This window comes from Hyla sarda, chromosome 11, assembly GCF_029499605.1.
Source record: "Hyla sarda isolate aHylSar1 chromosome 11, aHylSar1.hap1, whole genome shotgun sequence".
Lineage (NCBI taxonomy): Eukaryota > Metazoa > Chordata > Amphibia > Anura > Hylidae > Hyla > Hyla sarda.
The window spans coordinates 78,739,858-78,760,550 of record NC_079199.1 but is presented as its reverse complement, the minus strand read 5'-3'; positions in this window follow the sequence as shown (position 1 = coordinate 78,760,550).

The window sequence follows — 20,693 nt, the reverse complement described above, 5'->3', positions numbered from 1 at the left end:
ATTTTGAACTTAAAAACTCAAATGGGTTTTTGGGTTCAAAATGTGTATTTTTCCCTTATGCTGCTATCCTTTTATAATCCATAATATTGGGGCCAGGTTGTCCGATAACTTGGCAAAGTGAAAACAGTATGAGTGTATGATGGTTTGGGAACATAGGTGTAGAAGCACAAATCGATGAAAGGATAGCAGCATATGGCAACTTAACTATTTGCTTTTCCAAAGCAAATGAAGAGTGCATAATTATTAAAACAGGGTATTTTTGGAGATGGACAGGCAGGCTGATGGGGAGGAGGTAGGCCTGGATTTTGAACTTAAAAACTCAAATGGGTTTTTGGGTTCAAAATGTGTATTTTTTCCCTTATGCTGCTATCCTTTTATAATCCATAATTTTGGGGCCAGGTTGTCCGATAACTTGGCAAAGTGAAAACAGTATGAGTGTATGATGGTTTGGGAACATAGGTGTAGAAGCACAAAATCGATGAAAGGATAGCAGCATATGGCAACTTAACTGTTTGTTTTCCAAAGCAAACGAAGAGTGTATAATTATTAAAAACTTTATTTTTGGAGATGGACAGGCAGGCTGTAGGGGAGGAGGTAGGCCTGTATTTTGAACTTAAAAACTCAAATGGGTTTTTGGCTTCAAAATGTGTATTTTTCACTAATGCTGCTATCCTTTTATAATCCATAATTTTTGGGCCAGGTAGTCTAATTACTTGGCGACATAATAACAGTATGAGTGCATGGTTTGGGAAAATAGATGCAGAAGGACAAATGGATGAAAGGATGGCCGCATCTGGCAACTTTACTGTTTGCTTTTTTTCAATGCAAAGGAGGAGCGTATAATTATTAAAAAGGGTATTTTTGGAGATGGACAGGCAGGCTGTAGGGGTGGAGGTAGGCCTGTATTTTGAACTTAAAAACTCAAATGGGTTTTTGGGTTCAAAATGTGTATTTTTCCCTTATGCTGCTATCCTTTTATAATCCATAATTTTGGGGCCAGGTTGTCCGATAACTTGGCAAAGTGAAAACAGTATGAGTGTATGATGGTTTGGGAACATAGGTGTAGAAGCACAAATCGATGAAAGGATAGCAGCATATGGCAACTTAACTATTTGCTTTTCCAAAGCAAATGAAGAGTGCATAAATATTAAACAAGGGTATTTTTGGAGATGGACAGGCAGGTTGATGGGGAGGAGGTAGGCCTGTATTTTGAACTTAAAAACTCAAATGGGTTTTTGGGTTCAAAATGTGTATTTTTTCCCTTATGCTGCTATCCTTTTATAATCCATAATTTTGGGGCCAGGTTGTCCGATAACTTGGCAAAGTGAAAACAGTATGAGTGTATGATGGTTTGGGAACATAGGTGTAGAAGCACAAATCGATGAAAGGATAGCAGCATATGGCAACTTAACTGTTTGTTTTCCAAAGCAAACGAAGAGTGTATAATTATTAAAAACTTTATTTTTGGAGATGGACAGGCAGGCTGTAGGGGAGGAGGTAGGCCTGTATTTTGAACTTAAAAACTCAAATGGGTTTTTGGCTTCAAAATGTGTATTTTTCACTAATGCTGCTATCCTTTTATAATCCATAATTTTTGGGCCAGGTAGTCTAATTACTTGGCGACATAATAACAGTATGAGTGCATGGTTTGGGAAAATAGATGCAGAAGGACAAATGGATGAAAGGATGGCCGCATCTGGCAACTTTACTGTTTGCTTTTTTTCAATGCAAAGGAGGAGCGTATAATTATTAAAAAGGGTATTTTTGGAGATGGACAGGCAGGCTGTAGGGGTGGAGGTAGGCCTGTATTTTGAACTTAAAAACTCAAATGGGTTTTTGGGTTCAAAATGTGTATTTTTCCCTTATGCTGCTATCCTTTTATAATCCATAATTTTGGGGCCAGGTTGTCCGATAACTTGGCAAAGTGAAAACAGTATGAGTGTATGATGGTTTGGGAACATAGGTGTAGAAGCACAAATCGATGAAAGGATAGCAGCATATGGCAACTTAACTATTTGCTTTTCCAAAGCAAATGAAGAGTGCATAATTATTAAAACAGGGTATTTTTGGAGATGGACAGGCAGGCTGATGGGGAGGAGGTAGGCCTGGATTTTGAACTTAAAAACTCAAATGGGTTTTTGGGTTCAAAATGTGTATTTTTTCCCTTATGCTGCTATCCTTTTATAATCCATAATTTTGGGGCCAGGTTGTCCGATAACTTGGCAAAGTGAAAACAGTATGAGTGTATGATGGTTTGGGAACATAGGTGTAGAAGCACAAATCGATGAAAGGATAGCAGCATATGGCAACTTAACTGTTTGTTTTCCAAAGCAAACGAAGAGTGTATAATTATTAAAAACTTTATTTTTGGAGATGGACAGGCAGGCTGTAGGGGAGGAGGTAGGCCTGTATTTTGAACTTAAAAACTCAAATGGGTTTTTGGCTTCAAAATGTGTATTTTTCACTAATGCTGCTATCCTTTTATAATCCATAATTTTTGGGCCAGGTAGTCTAATTACTTGGCGACATAATAACAGTATGAGTGCATGGTTTGGGAAAATAGATGCAGAAGGACAAATGGATGAAAGGATGGCCGCATCTGGCAACTTTACTGTTTGCTTTTTTTCAATGCAAAGGAGGAGCGTATAATTATTAAAAAGGGTATTTTTGGAGATGGACAGGCAGGCTGTAGGGGAGGAGGTAGGCCTGTATTTTGAACTTAAAAACTCAAATGGGTTTTTGGGTTCAAAATGTGTATTTTTCACTAATGCTGCTATCCTTTTATAATCCATAATTTTTGGGCCAGGTAGTCTAATTACTTGGCGACATAATAACAGTATGAGTGCATGGTTTGGGAAAATAGATGCAGAAGGACAAATGGATGAAAGGATGGCCGCATCTGGCAACTTTATTGTTTGCTTTTTTTCAATGCAAAGGAGGAGCGTATAATTATTAAAAAGGGTATTTTTGGAGATGGACAGGCAGGCTGTAGGGGAGGAGGTAGGCCTGTATTTTGAACTTAAAAACTCAAATGGGTTTTTGGGTTCAAAATGTGTATTTTTCCCTTATGCTGCTATCCTTTTATAATCCATAATTTTTGCGCCAGGTAGTCTAATTACTTGGCGACATAATAACAGTATGAGTGCATGGTTTGGGAAAATAGATGCAGAAGGACAAATGGATGAAAGGATGGCCGCATCTGGCAACTTTACTGTTTGCTTTTTTTCAATGCAAAGGAGGAGCGTATAATTATTAAAAAGGGTATTTTTGGAGATGGACAGGCAGGCTGTAGGGGTGGAGGTAGGCCTGTATTTTGAACTTAAAAACTCAAATGGGTTTTTGGGTTCAAAATGTGTATTTTTCCCTTATGCTGCTATCCTTTTATAATCCATAATTTTGGGGCCAGGTTGTCCGATAACTTGGCAAAGTGAAAACAGTATGAGTGTATGATGGTTTGGGAACATAGGTGTAGAAGCACAAATCGATGAAAGGATAGCAGCATATGGCAACTTAACTATTTGCTTTTCCAAAGCAAATGAAGAGTGCATAATTATTAAAACAGGGTATTTTTGGAGATGGACAGGCAGGCTGATGGGGAGGAGGTAGGCCTGGATTTTGAACTTAAAAACTCAAATGGGTTTTTGGTTTCAAAATGTGTATTTTTTCCCTTATGCTGCTATCCTTTTATAATCCATAATTTTGGGGCCAGGTTGTCCGATAACTTGGCAAAGTGAAAACAGTATGAGTGTATGATGGTTTGGGAACATAGGTGTAGAAGCACAAATCGATGAAAGGATAGCAGCATATGGCAACTTAACTGTTTGTTTTCCAAAGCAAACGAAGAGTGTATAATTATTAAAAACTTTATTTTTGGAGATGGACAGGCAGGCTGTAGGGGAGGAGGTAGGCCTGTATTTTGAACTTAAAAACTCAAATGGGTTTTTGGCTTCAAAATGTGTATTTTTCACTAATGCTGCTATCCTTTTATAATCCATAATTTTTGGGCCAGGTAGTCTAATTACTTGGCGACATAATAACAGTATGAGTGCATGGTTTGGGAAAATAGATGCAGAAGGACAAATGGATGAAAGGATGGCCGCATCTGGCAACTTTACTGTTTGCTTTTTTTCAATGCAAAGGAGGAGCGTATAATTATTAAAAAGGGTATTTTTGGAGATGGACAGGCAGGCTGTAGGGGAGGAGGTAGGCCTGTATTTTGAACTTAAAAACTCAAATGGGTTTTTGGGTTCAAAATGTGTATTTTTCACTAATGCTGCTATCCTTTTATAATCCATAATTTTTGGGCCAGGTAGTCTAATTACTTGGCGACATAATAACAGTATGAGTGCATGGTTTGAGAAAATAGATGCAGAAGGACAAATGGATGAAAGGATGGCCGCATCTGGCAACTTTATTGTTTGCTTTTTTTCAATGCAAAGGAGGAGCGTATAATTATTAAAAAGGGTATTTTTGGAGATGGACAGGCAGGCTGTAGGGGAGGAGGTAGGCCTGTATTTTGAACTTAAAAACTCAAATGGGTTTTTGGGTTCAAAATGTGTATTTTTAACTAATGCTGCTATCCTTTTATAATCCATAATTTTTGAGCCAGGTAGTCTAATTACTTGGCGACATAATAACAGTATGAGTGCATGGTTTGGGAAAATAGATGCAGAAGGACAAATGGATGAAAGGATACCCGCATCTGGCAACTTTACTGTTTGCTTTTTTTCAATGCAAAGGAGGAGTGTATAATTATTAAAAAGGGTATTTTTGGAGATGGACAGGCAGGCTGTAGGGGAGGAGGTAGGCCTGTATTTTGAACTTAAAAACTCAAATGGGTTTTTGGGTTCAAAATGTGTATTTTTCCCTTATGCTGCTATCCTTTAATAATCCATAATTTTTGGGCCAGTGAGTCTAATTACTTGGCGACATAATAACAGTATGAGTGCATGGTTTGGGAAAAATAGATGCAGAAGGACAAATGGATGAAAGGATGGCCGCATCTGGCAACTTTACTGTTTGCTTTTTTTCAATGCAAAGGAGGAGCGTATAATTATTAAAAAGGGTATTTTTGGAGATGGACAGGCAGGCTGATGGGGAGGAGGTAGGCCTGTATTTTGAACTTAAAAACTCAAATGGGTTTTTGGGTTCAAAATGTGTATTTTTCCCTTATGCTGCTATCCTTTAATAATCCATAATTTTTGGGCCAGTGAGTCTAATTACTTGGCGACATAATAACAGTATGAGTGCATGGTTTGGGAAAAATAGATGCAGAAGGACAAATGGATGAAAGGATGGCCGCATCTGGCAACTTTACTGTTTGCTTTTTTTCAATGCAAAGGAGGAGCGTATAATTATTAAAAAGGGTATTTTTGGAGATGGACAGGCAGGCTGTAGGGGAGGAGGTAGGCCTGTATTTTGAACTTAAAAACTCAAATGGGTTTTTGGGTTCAAAATGTGTATTTTTCACTAATGCTGCTATCCTTTTATAATCCATAATTTTTGGGCCAGGTAGTCTAATTACTTGGCGACATAATAACAGTATGAGTGCATGGTTTGGGAAAATAGATGCAGACGGACAAATGGATGAAAGGATGGCCGCATCTGGCAACTTTATTGTTTGCTTTTTTTCAATGCAAAGGAGGAGCGTATAATTATTAAAAAGGGTATTTTTGGAGATGGACAGGCAGGCTGTAGGGGAGGAGGTAGGCCTGTATTTTGAACTTAAAAACTCAAATGGGTTTTTGGGTTCAAAATGTGTATTTTTCCCTTATGCTGCTATCCTTTCATAATCCATAATTTTTGGGCCAGGTAGTCTAATTACTTGGCGACATAATAACAGTATGAGTGCATGGTTTATGAAAATAGATGCAGAAGGACAAATGGATGAAAGGATGGCCGCATCTGGCAACTTTACTGTTTGCTTTTTTTCAATGCAAAGGAGGAGCGTATAATTATTAAAAAGGGTATTTTTGGAGATGGACAGGCAGGCTGTAGGGGTGGAGGTAGGCCTGTATTTTGAACTTAAAAACTCAAATGGGTTTTTGGTTTCAAAATGTGTATTTTTCCCTTATGCTGCTATCCTTTTATAATCCATAATTTTGGGGCCAGGTTGTCCGATAACTTGGCAAAGTGAAAACAGTATGAGTGTATGATGGTTTGGGAACATAGGTGTAGAAGCACAAATCGATGAAAGGATAGCAGCATATGGCAACTTAACTATTTGCTTTTCCAAAGCAAATGAAGAGTGCATAATTATTAAACAAGGGTATTTTTGGAGATGGACAGGCAGGTTGATGGGGAGGAGGTAGGCCTGTATTTTGAACTTAAAAACTCAAATGGGTTTTTGGGTTCAAAATGTGTATTTTTTCCCTTATGCTGCTATCCTTTTATAATCCATAATTTTGGGGCCAGGTTGTCCGATAACTTGGCAAAGTGAAAACAGTATGAGTGTATGATGGTTTGGGAACATAGGTGTAGAAGCACAAATCGATGAAAGGATAGCAGCATATGGCAACTTAACTGTTTGTTTTCCAAAGCAAACGAAGAGTGTATAATTATTAAAAACTTTATTTTTGGAGATGGACAGGCAGGCTGTAGGGGAGGAGGTAGGCCTGTATTTTGAACTTAAAAACTCAAATGGGTTTTTGGCTTCAAAATGTGTATTTTGCACTAATGCTGCTATCCTTTTATAATCCATAATTTTTGGGCCAGGTAGTCTAATTACTTGGCGACATAATAACAGTATGAGTGCATGGTTTGGGAAAATAGATGCAGAAGGACAAATGGATGAAAGGATGGCCGCATCTGGCAACTTTACTGTTTGCTTTTTTTCAATGCAAAGGAGGAGCGTATAATTATTAAAAAGGGTATTTTTGGAGATGGACAGGCAGGCTGTAGGGGAGGAGGTAGGCCTGTATTTTGAACTTAAAAACTCAAATGGGTTTTTGGGTTCAAAATGTGTATTTTTCACTAATGCTGCTATCCTTTTATAATCCATAATTTTTGGGCCAGGTAGTCTAATTACTTGGCGACATAATAACAGTATGAGTGCATGGTTTGGGAAAATAGATGCAGAAGGACAAATGGATGAAAGGATGGCCGCATCTGGCAACTTTATTGTTTGCTTTTTTTCAATGCAAAGGAGGAGCGTATAATTATTAAAAAGGGTATTTTTGGAGATGGACAGGCAGGCTGTAGGGGAGGAGGTAGGCCTGTATTTTGAACTTAAAAACTCAAATGGGTTTTTGGGTTCAAAATGTGTATTTTTCCCTTATGCTGCTATCCTTTTATAATCCATAATTTTTGGGCCAGGTAGTCTAATTACTTGGCGACATAATAACAGTATGAGTGCATGGTTTGGGAAAATAGATGCAGAAGGACAAATGGTTGAAAGGATGGCCGCATCTGGCAACTTTACTGTTTGCTTTTTTTCAATGCAAAGGAGGAGCGTATAATTATTAAAAAGGGTATTTTTGGAGATGGACAGGCAGGCTGTAGGGGTGGAGGTAGGCCTGTATTTTGAACTTAAAAACTCAAATGGGTTTTTGGGTTCAAAATGTGTATTTTTCCCTTATGCTGCTATCCTTTTATAATCCATAATTTTGGGGCCAGGTTGTCCGATAACTTGGCAAAGTGAAAACAGTATGAGTGTATGATGGTTTGGGAACATAGGTGTAGAAGCACAAATCGATGAAAGGATAGCAGCATATGGCAACTTAACTATTTGCTTTTCCAAAGCAAATGAAGAGTGCATAATTATTAAAACAGGGTATTTTTGGAGATGGACAGGCAGGCTGATGGGGAGGAGGTAGGCCTGGATTTTGAACTTAAAAACTCAAATGGGTTTTTGGGTTCAAAATGTGTATTTTTTCCCTTATGCTGCTATCCTTTTATAATCCATAATTTTGGGGCCAGGTTGTCCGATAACTTGGCAAAGTGAAAACAGTATGAGTGTATGATGGTTTGGGAACATAGGTGTAGAAGCACAAATCGATGAAAGGATAGCAGCATATGGCAACTTAACTGTTTGTTTTCCAAAGCAAACGAAGAGTGTATAATTATTAAAAACTTTATTTTTGGAGATGGACAGGCAGGCTGTAGGGGAGGAGGTAGGCCTGTATTTTGAACTTAAAAACTCAAATGGGTTTTTGGCTTCAAAATGTGTATTTTTCACTAATGCTGCTATCCTTTTATAATCCATAATTTTTGGGCCAGGTAGTCTAATTACTTGGCGACATAATAACAGTATGAGTGCATGGTTTGGGAAAATAGATGCAGAAGGACAAATGGATAAAAGGATGGCCGCATCTGGCAACTTTATTGTTTGCTTTTTTTCAATGCAAAGGAGGAGCGTATAATTATTAAAAAGGGTATTTTTGGAGATGGACAGGCAGGCTGTAGGGGAGGAGGTAGGCCTGGATTTTGAACTTAAAAACTCAAATGGGTTTTTGGGTTCAAAATGTGTATTTTTCCCTTATGCTGCTATCCTTTTATAATCCATAATTTTGGGGCCAGGTTGTTCGATAACTTGGCAAAGTGAAAACAGTATGAGTGTATGATGGTTTGGGAACATAGGTGTAGAAGCACAAATCGATGAAAGGATAGCAGCATATGGCAACTTAACTGTTTGTTTTCCAAAGCAAACGAAGAGTGTATAATTATTAAAAACTTTATTTTTGGAGATGGACAGGCAGGCTGTAGGGGAGGAGGTAGGCCTGTATTTTGAACTTAAAAACTCAAATGGGTTTTTGGCTTCAAAATGTGTATTTTGCACTAATGCTGCTATCCTTTTATAATCCATAATTTTTGGGCCAGGTAGTCTAATTACTTGGCGACATAATAACAGTATGAGTGCATGGTTTGGGAAAATAGATGCAGAAGGACAAATGGATGAAAGGATGGCCGCATCTGGCAACTTTACTGTTTGCTTTTTTTCAATGCAAAGGAGGAGCGTATAATTATTAAAAAGGGTATTTTTGGAGATGGACAGGCAGGCTGTAGGGGAGGAGGTAGGCCTGTATTTTGAACTTAAAAACTCAAATGGGTTTTTGGCTTCAAAATGTGTATTTTTCACTAATGCTGCTATCCTTTTATAATCCATAATTTTTGGGCCAGGTAGTCTAATTACTTGGCGACATAATAACAGTATGAGTGCATGGTTTGGGAAAATAGATGCAGAAGGACAAATGGATGAAAGGATGGCCGCATCTGGCAACTTTATTGTTTGCTTTTTTTCAATGCAAAGGAGGAGCGTATAATTATTAAAAAGGGTATTTTTGGAGATGGACAGGCAGGCTGTAGGGGAGGAGGTAGGCCTGTATTTTGAACTTAAAAACTCAAATGGGTTTTTGGGTTCAAAATGTGTATTTTTCCCTTATGCTGCTATCCTTTTATAATCCATAATTTTTGGGCCAGGTAGTCTAATTACTTGGCGACATAATAACAGTATGAGTGCATGGTTTGGGAAAATAGATGCAGAAGGACAAATGGATGAAAGGATGGCCGCATCTGGCAACTTTACTGTTTGCTTTTTTTCAATGCAAAGGAGGAGCGTATAATTATTAAAAAGGGTATTTTTGGAGATGGACAGGCAGGCTGTAGGGGTGGAGGTAGGCCTGTATTTTGAACTTAGAAACTCAAATGGGTTTTTGGGTTCAAAATGTGTATTTTTCCCTTATGCTGCTATCCTTTTATAATCCATAATTTTGGGGCCAGGTTGTCCGATAACTTGGCAAAGTGAAAACAGTATGAGTGTATGATGGTTTGGGAACATAGGTGTAGAAGCACAAATCGATGAAAGGATAGCAGCATATGGCAACTTAACTATTTGCTTTTCCAAAGCAAATGAAGAGTGCATAATTATTAAAACAGGGTATTTTTGGAGATGGACAGGCAGGCTGATGGGGAGGAGGTAGGCCTGGATTTTGAACTTAAAAACTCAAATGGGTTTTTGGGTTCAAAATGTGTATTTTTTCCCTTATGCTGCTATCCTTTTATAATCCATAATTTTGGGGCCAGGTTGTCCGATAACTTGGCAAAGTGAAAACAGTATGAGTGTATGATGGTTTGGGAACATAGGTGTAGAAGCACAAATCGATGAAAGGATAGCAGCATATGGCAACTTAACTGTTTGTTTTCCAAAGCAAACGAAGAGTGTATAATTATTAAAAACTTTATTTTTGGAGATGGACAGGCAGGCTGTAGGGGAGGAGGTAGGCCTGTATTTTGAACTTAAAAACTCAAATGGGTTTTTGGCTTCAAAATGTGTATTTTTCACTAATGCTGCTATCCTTTTATAATCCATAATTTTTGGGCCAGGTAGTCTAATTACTTGGCGACATAATAACAGTATGAGTGCATGGTTTGGGAAAATAGATGCAGAAGGACAAATGGATGAAAGGATGGCCGCATATGGCAACTTTACTGTTTGCTTTTTTTCAATGCAAAGGAGGAGCGTATAATTATTAAAAAGGGTATTTTTGGAGATGGACAGGCAGGCTGTAGGGGAGGAGGTAGGCCTGTATTTTGAACTTAAAAACTCAAATGGGTTTTTGGGTTCAAAATGTGTATTTTTCACTAATGCTGCTATCCTTTTATAATCCATAATTTTTGGGCCAGGTAGTCTAATTACTTGGCGACATAATAACAGTATGAGTGCATGGTTTGGGAAAATAGATGCAGAAGGACAAATGGATGAAAGGATGGCCGCATCTGGCAACTTTACTGTTTGCTTTTTTTCAATGCAAAGGAGGAGCGTATAATTATTAAAAAGGGTATTTTTGGAGATGGACAGGCAGGCTGTAGGGGTGGAGGTAGGCCTGTATTTTGAACTTAAAAACTCAAATGGGTTTTTGGGTTCAAAATGTGTATTTTTCCCTTATGCTGCTATCCTTTTATAATCCATAATTTTGGGGCCAGGTTGTCCGATAACTTGGCAAAGTGAAAACAGTATGAGTGTATGATGGTTTGGGAACATAGGTGTAGAAGCACAAATCGATGAAAGGATAGCAGCATATGGCAACTTAACTATTTGCTTTTCCAAAGCAAATGAAGAGTGCATAATTATTAAAACAGGGTATTTTTGGAGATGGACAGGCAGGCTGATGGGGAGGAGGTAGGCCTGGATTTTGAACTTAAAAACTCAAATGGGTTTTTGGTTTCAAAATGTGTATTTTTTCCCTTATGCTGCTATCCTTTTATAATCCATAATTTTGGGGCCAGGTTGTCCGATAACTTGGCAAAGTGAAAACAGTATGAGTGTATGATGGTTTGGGAACATAGGTGTAGAAGCACAAATCGATGAAAGGATAGCAGCATATGGCAACTTAACTGTTTGTTTTCCAAAGCAAACGAAGAGTGTATAATTATTAAAAACTTTATTTTTGGAGATGGACAGGCAGGCTGTAGGGGAGGAGGTAGGCCTGTATTTTGAACTTAAAAACTCAAATGGGTTTTTGGCTTCAAAATGTGTATTTTTCACTAATGCTGCTATCCTTTTATAATCCATAATTTTTGGGCCAGGTAGTCTAATTACTTGGCGACATAATAACAGTATGAGTGCATGGTTTGGGAAAATAGATGCAGAAGGACAAATGGATGAAAGGATGGCCGCATCTGGCAACTTTACTGTTTGCTTTTTTTCAATGCAAAGGAGGAGCGTATAATTATTAAAAAGGGTATTTTTGGAGATGGACAGGCAGGCTGTAGGGGAGGAGGTAGGCCTGTATTTTGAACTTAAAAACTCAAATGGGTTTTTGGGTTCAAAATGTGTATTTTTCACTAATGCTGCTATCCTTTTATAATCCATAATTTTTGGGCCAGGTAGTCTAATTACTTGGCGACATAATAACAGTATGAGTGCATGGTTTGAGAAAATAGATGCAGAAGGACAAATGGATGAAAGGATGGCCGCATCTGGCAACTTTATTGTTTGCTTTTTTTCAATGCAAAGGAGGAGCGTATAATTATTAAAAAGGGTATTTTTGGAGATGGACAGGCAGGCTGTAGGGGAGGAGGTAGGCCTGTATTTTGAACTTAAAAACTCAAATGGGTTTTTGGGTTCAAAATGTGTATTTTTAACTAATGCTGCTATCCTTTTATAATCCATAATTTTTGGGCCAGGTAGTCTAATTACTTGGCGACATAATAACAGTATGAGTGCATGGTTTGGGAAAATAGATGCAGAAGGACAAATGGATGAAAGGATACCCGCATCTGGCAACTTTACTGTTTGCTTTTTTTCAATGCAAAGGAGGAGTGTATAATTATTAAAAAGGGTATTTTTGGAGATGGACAGGCAGGCTGTAGGGGAGGAGGTAGGCCTGTATTTTGAACTTAAAAACTCAAATGGGTTTTTGGGTTCAAAATGTGTATTTTTCCCTTATGCTGCTATCCTTTAATAATCCATAATTTTTGGGCCAGTGAGTCTAATTACTTGGCGACATAATAACAGTATGAGTGCATGGTTTGGGAAAAATAGATGCAGAAGGACAAATGGATGAAAGGATGGCCGCATCTGGCAACTTTACTGTTTGCTTTTTTTCAATGCAAAGGAGGAGCGTATAATTATTAAAAAGGGTATTTTTGGAGATGGACAGGCAGGCTGATGGGGAGGAGGTAGGCCTGTATTTTGAACTTAAAAACTCAAATGGGTTTTTGGGTTCAAAATGTGTATTTTTCCCTTATGCTGCTATCCTTTAATAATCCATAATTTTTGGGCCAGTGAGTCTAATTACTTGGCGACATAATAACAGTATGAGTGCATGGTTTGGGAAAAATAGATGCAGAAGGACAAATGGATGAAAGGATGGCCGCATCTGGCAACTTTACTGTTTGCTTTTTTTCAATGCAAAGGAGGAGCGTATAATTATTAAAAAGGGTATTTTTGGAGATGGACAGGCAGGCTGTAGGGGAGGAGGTAGGCCTGTATTTTGAACTTAAAAACTCAAATGGGTTTTTGGGTTCAAAATGTGTATTTTTCACTAATGCTGCTATCCTTTTATAATCCATAATTTTTGGGCCAGGTAGTCTAATTACTTGGCGACATAATAACAGTATGAGTGCATGGTTTGGGAAAATAGATGCAGAAGGACAAATGGATGAAAGGATGGCCGCATCTGGCAACTTTATTGTTTGCTTTTTTTCAATGCAAAGGAGGAGCGTATAATTATTAAAAAGGGTATTTTTGGAGATGGACAGGCAGGCTGTAGGGGAGGAGGTAGGCCTGTATTTTGAACTTAAAAACTCAAATGGGTTTTTGGGTTCAAAATGTGTATTTTTCCCTTATGCTGCTATCCTTTCATAATCCATAATTTTTGGGCCAGGTAGTCTAATTACTTGGCGACATAATAACAGTATGAGTGCATGGTTTATGAAAATAGATGCAGAAGGACAAATGGATGAAAGGATGGCCGCATCTGGCAACTTTACTGTTTGCTTTTTTTCAATGCAAAGGAGGAGCGTATAATTATTAAAAAGGGTATTTTTGGAGATGGACAGGCAGGCTGTAGGGGTGGAGGTAGGCCTGTATTTTGAACTTAAAAACTCAAATGGGTTTTTGGGTTCAAAATGTGTATTTTTCCCTTATGCTGCTATCCTTTTATAATCCATAATTTTGGGGCCAGGTTGTCCGATAACTTGGCAAAGTGAAAACAGTATGAGTGTATGATGGTTTGGGAACATAGGTGTAGAAGCACAAATCGATGAAAGGATAGCAGCATATGGCAACTTAACTATTTGCTTTTCCAAAGCAAATGAAGAGTGCATAATTATTAAACAAGGGTATTTTTGGAGATGGACAGGCAGGTTGATGGGGAGGAGGTAGGCCTGTATTTTGAACTTAAAAACTCAAATGGGTTTTTGGGTTCAAAATGTGTATTTTTTCCCTTATGCTGCTATCCTTTTATAATCCATAATTTTGGGGCCAGGTTGTCCGATAACTTGGCAAAGTGAAAACAGTATGAGTGTATGATGGTTTGGGAACATAGGTGTAGAAGCACAAATCGATGAAAGGATAGCAGTATATGGCAACTTAACTGTTTGTTTTCCAAAGCAAACGAAGAGTGTATAATTATTAAAAACTTTATTTTTGGAGATGGACAGGCAGGCTGTAGGGGAGGAGGTAGGCCTGTATTTTGAACTTAAAAACTCAAATGGGTTTTTGGCTTCAAAATGTGTATTTTTCACTAATGCTGCTATCCTTTTATAATCCATAATTTTTGGGCCAGGTAGTCTAATTACTTGGCGACATAATAACAGTATGAGTGCATGGTTTGGAAAAATAGATGCAGAAGGACAAATGGATGAAAGGATGGCCGCATCTGGCAACTTTACTGTTTGCTTTTTTTCAATGCAAAGGAGGAGCGTATAATTATTAAAAAGGGTATTTTTGGAGATGGACAGGCAGGCTGTAGGGGAGGAGGTAGGCCTGTATTTTGAACTTAAAAACTCAAATGGGTTTTTGGGTTCAAAATGTGTATTTTTCACTAATGCTGCTATCCATTTATAATCCATAATTTTTGGGCCAGGTAGTCTAATTACTTGGCGACATAATAACAGTATAAGTGCATGGTTTGGGAAAATAGATGCAGAAGGACAAATGGATGAAAGGATGGCCGCATCTGGCAACTTTATTGTTTGCTTTTTTTCAATGCAAAGGAGGAGCGTATAATTATTAAAAAGGGTATTTTTGGAGATGGACAGGCAGGCTGTAGGGGAGGAGGTAGGCCTGTATTTTGAACTTAAAAACTCAAATGGGTTTTTGGGTTCAAAATGTGTATTTTTAACTAATGCTGCTATCCTTTTATAATCCATAATTTTTGGGCCAGGTAGTCTAATTACTTGGCGACATAATAACAGTATGAGTGCATGGTTTGGGAAAATAGATGCAGAAGGACAAATGGATGAAAGGATGCCCGCATCTGGCAACTTTACTGTTTGCTTTTTTTCAATGCAAAGGAGGAGTGTATAATTATTAAAAAGGGTATTTTTGGAGATGGACAGGCAGGCTGTAGGGGAGGAGGTAGGCCTGTATTTTGAACTTAAAAACTCAAATGGGTTTTTGGCTTCAAAATGTGTATTTTTCCCTTATGCTGCTATCCTTTAATATTCCATAATTTTTGGGCCAGTGAGTCTAATTACTTGGCGACATAATAACAGTATGAGTGCATGGTTTGGGAAAAATAGATGCAGAAGGACAAATGGATGAAAGGATGGCCGCATCTGGCAACTTTACTGTTTGCTTTTTTTCAATGCAAAGGAGGAGCGTATAATTATTAAAAAGGGTATTTTTGGAGATGGACAGGCAGGCTGTAGGGGAGGAGGTAGGCCTGTATTTTGAACTTAAAAACTCAAATGGGTTTTTGGGTTCAAAATGTGTATTTTTCCCTTATGCTGCTATCCTTTTATAATCCATAATTTTGGGGCCAGGTTGTCCGATAACTTGGCAAAGTGAAAACAGTATGAGTGTATGATGGTTTGGGAACATAGGTGTAGAAGCACAAATCGATGAAAGGATAGCAGTATATGGCAACTTAACTGTTTGTTTTCCAAAGCAAACGAAGAGTGTATAATTATTAAAAACTTTATTTTTGGAGATGGACAGGCAGGCTGTAGGGGAGGAGGTAGGCCTGTATTTTGAACTTAAAAACTCAAATGGGTTTTTGGCTTCAAAATGTGTATTTTTCACTAATGCTGCTATCCTTTTATAATCCATAATTTTTGGGCCAGGTAGTCTAATTACTTGGCGACATAATAACAGTATGAGTGCATGGTTTGGAAAAATAGATGCAGAAGGACAAATGGATGAAAGGATGGCCGCATCTGGCAACTTTACTGTTTGCTTTTTTTCAATGCAAAGGAGGAGCGTATAATTATTAAAAAGGGTATTTTTGGAGATGGACAGGCAGGCTGTAGGGGAGGAGGTAGGCCTGTATTTTGAACTTAAAAACTCAAATGGGTTTTTGGGTTCAAAATGTGTATTTTTCACTAATGCTGCTATCCATTTATAATCCATAATTTTTGGGCCAGGTAGTCTAATTACTTGGCGACATAATAACAGTATAAGTGCATGGTTTGGGAAAATAGATGCAGAAGGACAAATGGATGAAAGGATGGCCGCATCTGGCAACTTTATTGTTTGCTTTTTTTCAATGCAAAGGAGGAGCGTATAATTATTAAAAAGGGTATTTTTGGAGATGGACAGGCAGGCTGTAGGGGAGGAGGTAGGCCTGTATTTTGAACTTAAAAACTCAAATGGGTTTTTGGGTTCAAAATGTGTATTTTTAACTAATGCTGCTATCCTTTTATAATCCATAATTTTTGGGCCAGGTAGTCTAATTACTTGGCGACATAATAACAGTATGAGTGCATGGTTTGGGAAAATAGATGCAGAAGGACAAATGGATGAAAGGATGCCCGCATCTGGCAACTTTACTGTTTGCTTTTTTTCAATGCAAAGGAGGAGTGTATAATTATTAAAAAGGGTATTTTTGGAGATGGACAGGCAGGCTGTAGGGGAGGAGGTAGGCCTGTATTTTGAACTTAAAAACTCAAATGGGTTTTTGGCTTCAAAATGTGTATTTTTCCCTTATGCTGCTATCCTTTAATATTCCATAATTTTTGGGCCAGTGAGTCTAATTACTTGGCGACATAATAACAGTATGAGTGCATGGTTTGGGAAAAATAGATGCAGAAGGACAAATGGATGAAAGGATGGCCGCATCTGGCAACTTTACTGTTTGCTTTTTTTCAATGCAAAGGAGGAGCGTATAATTATTAAAAAGGGTATTTTTGGAGATGGACAGGCAGGCTGTAGGGGAGGAGGTAGGCCTGTATTTTGAACTTAAAAACTCAAATGGGTTTTTGGGTTCAAAATGTGTATTTTTCCCTTATGCTGCTATCCTTTTATAATCCATAATTTTGGGGCCAGGTTGTCCGATAACTTGGCAAAGTGAAAACAGTATGAGTGTATGATGGTTTGGGAACATAGGTGTAGAAGCACAAATCGATGAAAGGATAGCAGCATATGGCAACTTAACTATTTGCTTTTCCAAAGCAAATGAAGAGTGCATAATTATTAAAACAGGGTATTTTTGGAGATGGACAGGCAGGCTGATGGGGAGGAGGTAGGCCTGGATTTTGAACTTAAAAACTCAAATGGGTTTTTGGGTTCAAAATGTGTATTTTTTCCCTTATGCTGCTATCCTTTTATAATCCATAATTTTGGGGCCAGGTTGTCCGATAACTTGGCAAAGTGAAAACAGTATGAGTGTATGATGGTTTGGGAACATAGGTGTAGAAGCACAAATCGATGAAAGGATAGCAGCATATGGCAACTTAACTGTTTGTTTTCCAAAGCAAACGAAGAGTGTATAATTATTAAAAACTTTATTTTTGGAGATGGACAGGCAGGCTGTAGGGGAGGAGGTAGGCCTGTATTTTGAACTTAAAAACTCAAATGGGTTTTTGGCTTCAAAATGTGTATTTTTCACTAATGCTGCTATCCTTTTATAATCCATAATTTTTGGGCCAGGTAGTCTAATTACTTGGCGACATAATAACAGTATGAGTGCATGGTTTGGGAAAATAGATGCAGAAGGACAAATGGATAAAAGGATGGCCGCATCTGGCAACTTTATTGTTTGCTTTTTTTCAATGCAAAGGAGGAGCGTATAATTATTAAAAAGGGTATTTTTGGAGATGGACAGGCAGGCTGTAGGGGAGGAGGTAGGCCTGGATTTTGAACTTAAAAACTCAAATGGGTTTTTGGGTTCAAAATGTGTATTTTTCCCTTATGCTGCTATCCTTTTATAATCCATAATTTTGGGGCCAGGTTGTTCGATAACTTGGCAAAGTGAAAACAGTATGAGTGTATGATGGTTTGGGAACATAGGTGTAGAAGCACAAATCGATGAAAGGATAGCAGCATATGGCAACTTAACTGTTTGTTTTCCAAAGCAAACGAAGAGTGTATAATTATTAAAAACTTTATTTTTGGAGATGGACAGGCAGGCTGTAGGGGAGGAGGTAGGCCTGTATTTTGAACTTAAAAACTCAAATGGGTTTTTGGCTTCAAAATGTGTATTTTGCACTAATGCTGCTATCCTTTTATAATCCATAATTTTTGGGCCAGGTAGTCTAATTACTTGGCGACATAATAACAGTATGAGTGCATGGTTTGGGAAAATAGATGCAGAAGGACAAATGGATGAAAGGATGGCCGCATCTGGCAACTTTACTGTTTGCTTTTTTTCAATGCAAAGGAGGAGCGTATAATTATTAAAAAGGGTATTTTTGGAGATGGACAGGCAGGCTGTAGGGGAGGAGGTAGGCCTGTATTTTGAACTTAAAAACTCAAATGGGTTTTTGGGTTCAAAATGTGTATTTTTCACTAATGCTGCTATCCTTTTATAATCCATAATTTTTGGGCCAGGTAGTCTAATTACTTGGCGACATAATAACAGTATGAGTGCATGGTTTGGGAAAATAGATGCAGAAGGACAAATGGATGAAAGGATGGCCGCATCTGACAACTTTATTGTTTGCTTTTTTTCAATGCAAAGGAGGAGCGTATAATTATTAAAAAGGGTATTTTTGGAGATGGACAGGCAGGCTGTAGGGGAGGAGGTAGGCCTGTATTTTGAACTTAAAAACTCAAATGGGTTTTTGGGTTCAAAATGTGTATTTTTCCCTTATGCTGCTATCCTTTTATAATCCATAATTTTTGGGCCAGGTAGTCTAATTACTTGGCGACATAATAACAGTATGAGTGCATGGTTTGGGAAAATAGATGCAGAAGGACAAATGGATGAAAGGATGGCCGCATCTGGCAACTTTACTGTTTGCTTTTTTTCAATGCAAAGGAGGAGCGTATAATTATTAAAAAGGGTATTTTTGGAGATGGACAGGCAGGCTGTAGGGGTGGAGGTAGGCCTGTATTTTGAACTTAAAAACTCAAATGGGTTTTTGGGTTCAAAATGTGTATTTTTCCCTTATGCTGCTATCCTTTTATAATCCATAATTTTGGGGCCAGGTAGTCTAATTACTTGGCGACATAATAACAGTATGAGTGCATGGTTTGGGAAAATAGATGCAGAAGGACAAATGGATGAAAGGATGGCCGCATCTGGCAACTTTACTGTTTGCTTTTTTTCAATGCAAAGGAGGAGCGTATAATTATTAAAAAGGGTATTTTTGGAGATGGACAGGCAGGCTGTAGGGGTGGAGGTAGGCCTGTATTTTGAACTTAAAAACTCAAATGGGTTTTTGGGTTCAAAATGTGTATTTTTCCCTTATGCTGCTATCCTTTTATAATCCATAATTTTGGGGCCAGGTTGTCCGATAACTTGGCAAAGTGAAAACAGTATGAGTGTATGATGGTTTGGGAACATAGGTGTAGAAGCACAAATCGATGAAAGGATAGCAGCATATGGCAACTTAACTATTTGCTTTTCCAAAGCAAATGAAGAGTGCATAATTATTAAAACAGGGTATTTTTGGAGATGGACAGGCAGGCTGATGGGGAGGAGGTAGGCCTGGATTTTGAACTTAAAAACTCAAATGGGTTTTTGGGTTCAAAATGTGTATTTTTTCCCTTATGCTGCTATCCTTTTATAATCCATAATTTTGGGGCCAGGTTGTCCGATAACTTGGCAAAGTGAAAACAGTATGAGTGTATGATGGTTTGGGAACATAGGTGTAGAAGCACAAATCGATGAAAGGATAGCAGCATATGGCAACTTAACTGTTTGTTTTCCAAAGCAAACGAAGAGTGTATAATTATTAAAAACTTTATTTTTGGAGATGGACAGGCAGGCTGTAGGGGAGGAGGTAGGCCTGTATTTTGAACTTAAAAACTCAAATGGGTTTTTGGCTTCAAAATGTGTATTTTTCACTAATGCTGCTATCCTTTTATAATCCATAATTTTTGGGCCAGGTAGTCTAATTACTTGGCGACATAATAACAGTATGAGTGCATGGTTTGGGAAAATAGATGCAGAAGGACAAATGGATGAAAGGATGGCCGCATATGGCAACTTTACTGTTTGCTTTTTTTCAATGCAAAGGAGGAGCGTATAATTATTAAAAAGGGTATTTTTGGAGATGGACAGGCAGGCTGTAGGGGAGGAGGTAGGCCTGTATTTTGAACTTAAAAACTCAAATGGGTTTTTGGGTTCAAAATGTGTATTTTTCACTAATGCTGCTATCCTTTTATAATCCATAATTTTTGGGCCAGGTAGTCTAATTACTTGGCGACATAATAACAGTATGAGTGCATGGTTTGGGAAAATAGATGCAGAAGGACAAATGGATGAAAGGATGGCCGCATCTGGCAACTTTATTGTTTGCTTTTTTTCAATGCAAAGGAGGAGCGTATAATTATTAAAAAGGGTATTTTTGGAGATGGACAGGCAGGCTGTAGGGGAGGAGGTAGGCCTGTATTTTGAACTTAAAAACTCAAATGGGTTTTTGGGTTCAAAATGTGTATTTTTCCCTTATGCTGCTATCCTTTTATAATCCATAATTTTTGGGCCAGGTAGTCTAATTACTTGGCGACATAATAACAGTATGAGTGCATGGTTTGGGAAAATAGATGCAGAAGGACAAATGGATGAAAGGATGGCCGCATCTGGCAACTTTACTGTTTGCTTTTTTTCAATGCAAAGGAGGAGCGTATAATTATTAAAAAGGGT